This window comes from Hipposideros armiger, unplaced genomic scaffold, assembly GCF_001890085.2.
Source record: "Hipposideros armiger isolate ML-2016 unplaced genomic scaffold, ASM189008v1 scaffold_235, whole genome shotgun sequence".
In the NCBI taxonomy this organism is placed as follows: domain Eukaryota; kingdom Metazoa; phylum Chordata; class Mammalia; order Chiroptera; family Hipposideridae; genus Hipposideros; species Hipposideros armiger.
This window is the reverse complement of record NW_017731585.1, coordinates 248,243-253,396: the sequence shown is the minus strand read 5'-3', so window position 1 is coordinate 253,396 and position 5,154 is coordinate 248,243. Positions and strand designations below refer to the sequence as shown.

Genomic DNA, 5,154 nt, shown 5'->3' with positions numbered 1-5,154 from the left:
GAATGAGATTGCTTCAAGGGAGAGAGAAAACACACACACCCCAGCAGGGAAATGAATGGAGATTTCTCTCAACTTGGGAAATGTTCCTGAAACTGCCCCTTAAACACTCACTCTCTTTGTACATTTGGCAGGCCTTAGAGAATCTCTAATGGAGTATTTTTCAGCCTTTTATAAAAAGCACCATCTTACCTTTAAATAAAACCCTGGGCAGAAGCCCAGTACACAAATGGATTAGTGATTACAGTGAGGCTGCCTTGATTGAAGCAGGAGTTGGGGAGAGGATGAGCTGGGGCCAGCCTGCTACCCAGGCACTATCTGAACATCAGAGTGACAGATTGAGCCGGGCAAGCCAAGCCCCCGGCCTGGGAGTCCAGACTTCTTTGTCCTGGCCTGCTCACCCCCTCCCCCAGCCCCTGCCAGCCCGAGGGCACACAGCTCAGGTCTCCAGGCTTGCTTCCCAGTTAGAGGAGGCTCTGTCCTCAGTCAGAGGGCTCAGCTGTAGCCAGGGTTCCTGTCCCCCAGAGGAGGGGCCCCAGGGCGGTGTGTCAGCCATAGTTACCTGTCCCCAGTGAACAGGCAGTGAATTGTTTTCGCTTTCCACATCAGTGGCTGCCCTGCCAGCCCTGGGGAGGGGCAGCTGGAGACAGACAGCATCACAGCCTGCCCTCACTGTTGTCCCTGGCCTTTGGTTTGGGACAAAAAGCAGGGTTGCTAGGCTTGAGCCATCTTTCCTCTTTTGTGGTCATGGAGCCGGTTATCACAGAAGGTGGCTCTGTGGCATTTCAGGTCACCACAACAGTCCGATTCCTAGTGGCCAATGGCAAAAGGAGAAAAGAAGGCTAATGAAGTGGAGTTTTCAAGAAGCCAAACAGTGCACTTGAAAGCCTTTTATTTCAAGGCTATGAACTGCTTGCTTTTCAGTCTTACAATGCCTTTTCTTTCATAAAATAAGGGCAAAAAGAGATGGTCACTGTCGTCCTCACTTGGCAAAATGGAAAATGTGTCAGTATCCAAAATAAAATGTCCTGAGGATATCTGGGAAATCCGAGAGCTTGGTAACCTCTGTTCTAACATTTTATAAAATTATGATTCTTATTTTCTTATTTAGGCATGATTAAAATCAAATATGTAAAGAAAGTAAAATGAGAAGCAAAAGAAAGGAGAACAGAGCGTGTGGGGCCCAGCTGGGAGCCTTTCCACCCAGTCTGCTCCTCTAGAAGGAGGCAGCAGGTTCCCAGGGAGAGGGCAGGTGATGGTGACACAGCCAGGTGTTCCTGGGAAGTCCAAGCTCCATGCTGCACAGCCTGAGGCCACAGTGTTCCATGCCAGCCAGGGCCAGCAGAAAGGTGTGGAAAACAATGCACCTTTAAAGGGCTCTCCCCGGCACCTGTTAGCTAGCAAATGGCAGGAGCTTGGCTGGGAGGGCGGAAGTGCTGGTACCAGCTGCCTGAGAGGGGTCTAGCTGGACACAGGTCGTTCCTCTGCAACACATTTTTGCCAAGAAAGCCAGCTGTTGGGTGTGGATGGCAGGCAGCAACTCAGCAGCTGCAGGTCCCACACCCTTCTAAACTGCTGTCCTTACCCCTCCTCCTAATGCCACTATCACTCCCTCTGGCTCAGCCACACACCTCCCTGCCTCAAGACTGATGGCTAGGAAGCCCTGGGATGACAATGTACAGCAGGAGANGAATCTGAGGGGTGAAGTTACACTGGGAGGTGGCACAGACAGGGTACACAGCCTGTCCTTCACACCACCAAGGTCAGTTTCTTCACAAAACCCCAATATCTGTTCACAAAAACCAGGCTCACTCACATCTTCCTGACTTGTGTGTGTGCAAATGTCACTGTGGGCTCAACTGCTGTCCTATTAATGTCCTTGGAGTGGGGCTTGTCACTGCTGTCCCCTTGGGCACTAACTCTGACCAGTCCAGTCCTCTTTCCCTGTTTACTTGACTCGACACATAGAAGAGATGAACTTGCCTCTGTGTTAGCATGAATGCTTGATTCTGGAGGCAGGGGTGGCACGGTTGGTATGGAGAAGGGGAACTGAGGGAGGTGGGCTTCCCAGTGTCAGAATCATCCTATAAATAGCTCCCCTCTGCCTTGGTCTAGAGTGAGGCAAATCTTGGCCTGGAGAAAGGTCAGCCTCCCACCCCATCTGTCTCCCCCTCCCCCCACAGGGCATGCCTCCAGCTGTAACCAGCACAAGGCCCTGCCTCTGTGGGGCACAGGGCAGGGCACCATGGGGCCTGGCATGGGGACCTCCTGCTGGATTCTTCTCGGCCTATTTCAAAATAGGGTTTCAGTTCCTCAGCACCTCGGCCCTCCTGTGGAAAAAGTGATCTGCCAGGCTCCCCAGCAAGGTAGTTCCTCAAACGCTTGACACAGAAGCTACTTCCAGCCCAGCGTTAAGTCTTATATCTGGGGTTCCCATTCAACACTGTTTTTGTGGGTGCAGGGCATAAGGATGTCTTGCTTTAGCAACCTCATTAGAGGAAGATCTGCATGTACCCAAACAGGAGGTGGTTTTTCTCTTGCCTGCCTCTGTTCCCCACTTCTCTCCCACTCCTCTCCACTTCCCGCTCTGAGCTCCAGCCTTCCTGAGCTGCTCACAGCTCCTGTAATGGTCTCTGGGCCTTTTCTTTTCTTTGGGCTTTTATGATGTTGTTTTCTGCTCAGAACACAGCCTCCTCCCTGTCTTACCCTCTGATGTTAGCTCCTCCAGGAGTCCCTTGGCAGAGCAGCTCAATCCTGCAGGGTCAGGAGCAGCTCCTCTCCTGCCCTGCTCCTGCTCCCAGCTCCCCTCTGTGCTGGGCTCTGCAGGCGTCTTGTTTTGACTCCTTAGGAGAAGAGGAGACACTACTTTTCTGCCTCACCACTTGTTTCCAGCACCAAACACAAGCTTGGCACGTTGCAGGAAGTCCATCAATAGCTGTTAGATTATTGGATGAATACGAGAAGCCTCAGGCCCCAAAAGTCAACTTTCCCAGAGTTGTGCATATACAGTTGGAATAAAACCCGTAAAAGTCTCCAGGGCCCAAGGAGGTGACTAAACTGAAAGACACTGATCAGCGGAGTCCATGAGGAGCTGGGGGACACATTCCTTCTCTAGAGGAGCAGCTCTTCTGGTGTTTCATTAAGCCAGAAACCTGGATTTTTATGGGCTATATTTCCTGTTTAAAGTTGGGTGACCGGAAGACACTGGCTGCCCCCCCCAGGGACCACCATGTGATGTCTCACTATCTCCAGCCCCCTGCAGCTCTGGGGCCAGGTGACTAACTCTACAAATGCGTGTTGTGTGTCACTCCCAGGCCAGCTCATTTGAGCCACTGCAACCTTGCAGCTCTCCTGTCCCCTGCCATGGTGACCCTGAAAGTCATGTGTTCCAATTGGTGAACCTTCTTGATGGTCAGCCTGTGTTCCTGAGTATCTCTGTGGATTAGAATCCTCTGTCAACCCACAGTGGATATGGACTAGGAAAGAGAAATCTTCTGCTGTGATAAGCCTTTGGTGTTTCAGGAATTTGTTATTGCAGCATCACTTACACTATCCTGACTAATGCAGTAAATAATTCACACACACACGTGCACACACATAGGTAAAAATAAAACATAGCCAGGTGAAACACACTTGCAAGACAAATGTCCTTAGTGGGGCTCCAGTTTGTGACTTCTGATTCATAACATGACTCAGTTTACAATACTTTCATTCTCCAATAGCATGTGGGGAATGTGCCCATTTTGCTCTATGTAGTAGGAGCACTTATATGTAGACTTCTCTATAAGCAGTGATTAGTAGTTAACAGAAGATGCTTCCTACAGAGCTCTGGGCTGGGAGCTGCTAAAGATTCATGTGGCCTCAGTTGCATGCCTTTTCCTCTCTGAGCCTTAATTTTCCCATCTGTATAATAGAAATGTTGACCTTTGATGGGTTAGAAATTTTCTCAACTGTAGAACTCTATTCAAATGGGACATTTATACCAATCAGATGAAAGGGGGCTGCTTTGGTTGACAGTGAGGTGAATAGTGGGGAGCCCCACTCAGGGCCTTGCCCAGGGCTCCAGATAATACTATTGGCAAAGCCCGGTGCTGAGTAACACATGAGATCTTCCCCACGCTGGCCTTCAGGAGTGTTTTACAATCCTGAAGGCCTGACAATTCAAAGGACGTAACCAAGGTGCTGAGCATCTCCAGCTGGAGTTGGGTCGCTCCAGCTGGAGTTGGGTCGCACCAGCTGGGGGAGGCTGCACAGAGGAGGGAATCAGGAAGAAAGAGAAGGAGGGCCTGGATTGCAGATGGCAAAGTGAAAAGAGAAAGGGGAAGGTGAGGCGAAGGGTAAACAGTTTAGCTTGGAGGGACAGAGAATGGGGTATGCCACCTAAGGTGAGGGTGGGAGGTGAGCAAGGCTGGGGGGAGTCAATGAAGGCCCCGATTCAGCAAATGGGGCCTCTTCCAACTTCCCTTGATGAGTCTCCAGCCTTAGGAGGTGGAATCTCGGCCTCTGCTTTGAAAGAGACACATATTTCTGTGTCCTCTGGCACTCATCATCTATGTGGCCCTAAGCAAGTCACGTGGTCTGTCTGGTTCGCACGTGACCCATCCCTCCACTCCAAGTAGGCAATATCTCCATCTCCTCCAGCTCTAGTCCTGAGCTCTGGGCTCACTCACAGAATTCCACTCCAAATCTGAACACTGTGTATTTGTGTCCCCTTTACCAGACTGAAGGTTGGGATTATCATTTTGATAATCCCAGTGTCTTGTTGAGCTCAAAATTAAATTGCACAAGTGCCTAAGGGGTGTCCTAGAGATAACATGAATGAGATTGCTTCAAGGGAGAGAGAAAACACACACACCCCAGCAGGGAAATGAATGGAGATTTCTCTCAACTTGGGAAATGTTCCTGAAACTGCCCCTTAAACACTCACTCTCTTTGTACATTTGGCAGGCCTTAGAGAATCTCTAATGGAGTATTTTTCAGCCTTTTATAAAAAGCACCATCTTACCTTTAAATAAAACCCTGGGCAGAAGCCCAGTACACAAATGGATTAGTGATTACAGTGAGGCTGCCTTGATTGAAGCAGGAGTTGGGGAGAGGATGAGCTGGGGCCAGCCTGCTACCCAGGCACTATCTGAACATCAGAGTGACAGATTGAGC

At 50.1% G+C, this 5,154-nt stretch overlaps 1 protein-coding gene across 3 annotated transcripts in view; it reads right to left on the bottom strand.

Annotated features, from left to right (window-relative positions):
- Positions 1-802, bottom strand: part of RASSF4 (Ras association domain family member 4) — a 30,168-nt gene extending 29,366 nt beyond the window's left edge. For 2 of the 3 annotated variants that reach the window (XR_002125401.1, XM_019655099.1), the window contains exon 1: positions 560-801. The gene's annotated coding sequence lies outside the window, so the exon portion shown is untranslated. Of the gene's footprint in view, positions 1-559 lie in introns of all 3 variants that reach the window. The other variant, XM_019655100.1, reaches the window with a different exon arrangement.
- Between the last annotated feature and the right edge of the window lie 4,352 nt (positions 803-5,154).